A 1,404-nucleotide genomic window follows, 5' to 3' on the forward strand; every position below is an offset into this window, starting at 1 on the left:
CATGATCCTCTCCAGGTCCCTCCATGCTGTCTCAAAGGGTAAGAGATCCTTCTTTTTTACTGCTGCATAGTATTCCATGGCATAATGTGCTGTGCCAGCACAGCCAAGGGTTCGGTGAGCTGAGGAGGGGCAGTGAAGGATTAAAGAAGACAGACAAAGAGAATACAGCTGGGGCTCGGAGGATCTCCCGTGCCTGGATGAGGACACAGAAAGACCCAGCCTGCAAGCTGAGGCTTTATTTTATAGTCAGATCAAAACAAGGGTAGTGATCAACATGTTTACAATGTTCTTGCCAGTTTCACTTATTTTGGCAGCACTTGCTGCACCTCCCAAGGCCCATTAGCTACCCAGGAAGGAACTAGGGAGCCTATAAGGTTAAGCTTAATTATGCTAAGATGGCTCTGCCCTCCAAACTGGGACTTGTTTGTGGCCCTGCCACAGGTCAGTCCAAGGCTTAACTCTAGAGCAGGGGTGGGCAAACTTTCTGACTTGAGGGCCACAATGGGTTCTTAAACTGGACCGGAGGGCCGGAACAAAAGCATGGATGGAGTGTTTGTGTGAACTAATATAAATTCAAAGTAAACATCATTACATAAAAGGGTACGGTCTTTTTTTTCAATAGTTTTATTCATTTCAAATGGGCCGGATCCGGCCCGCGGGCCGTAGTTTGCCCTCGGCTGCTCTAGAGCCACTCCCGACAGTATAACTGTACCACAGCTTTTTTATCCGCTCATCTACTGATGGGCACTTGGGCTGTTACTAGCTCTTAGGTATTATAAATTGTGCTGCTATGAACATAGGCGTGCATGCATTCTTTCTCATTTGTGTTTCAGGTTTCTTAGGATATATTCCTAGAAGTGAGATCACCAGGTCAAATGGCAGTTCCATATTTAATTTTTTGAGGAACTTCCATACTGTTTTCCACAGTGGCTGCACCAGTCTGCATTCCCACCAGCAGTGTATTAGGATTCCCTTTTCTCCACATCCTCACCAGCACTTGTCATTTGTTGATTTGTTGATGATAGCCATTCTGAACGGTGGAGGTGATAATTCATTGTCGTTTTAATTTGCATCTCTCTGATAATCAGTGACTTTGAGCATTTTTTCATAAGTCTGTTGGCTATCTGTATGTCCACTTTGGAGAAGTGCTTATTTATGTCCTTTGCCCATTTTTTATTGGATTGTTTGGTTTTTTGGTGTTGAATTATATAAGTTCTTTATAAATGTTGGATATGAACCTCTTTCCAGATGTATCCTTGGTGAATATGTCCTCCCATTCAAAGAATGCATCTTTTTGTTAGGGCAGAGCTTTGAGTGCGCCCTGCAAACCTAGGCTGTGCGTCTGCTGCCTTTCCTTTTCGCCGACCTCCAGCATAACCTAAGAAACTCAGAGTCTTACATACA

This window comes from Myotis davidii, unplaced genomic scaffold (genome assembly GCF_000327345.1).
Source record: "Myotis davidii unplaced genomic scaffold, ASM32734v1 scaffold150, whole genome shotgun sequence".
Classification (NCBI taxonomy): domain Eukaryota; kingdom Metazoa; phylum Chordata; class Mammalia; order Chiroptera; family Vespertilionidae; genus Myotis; species Myotis davidii.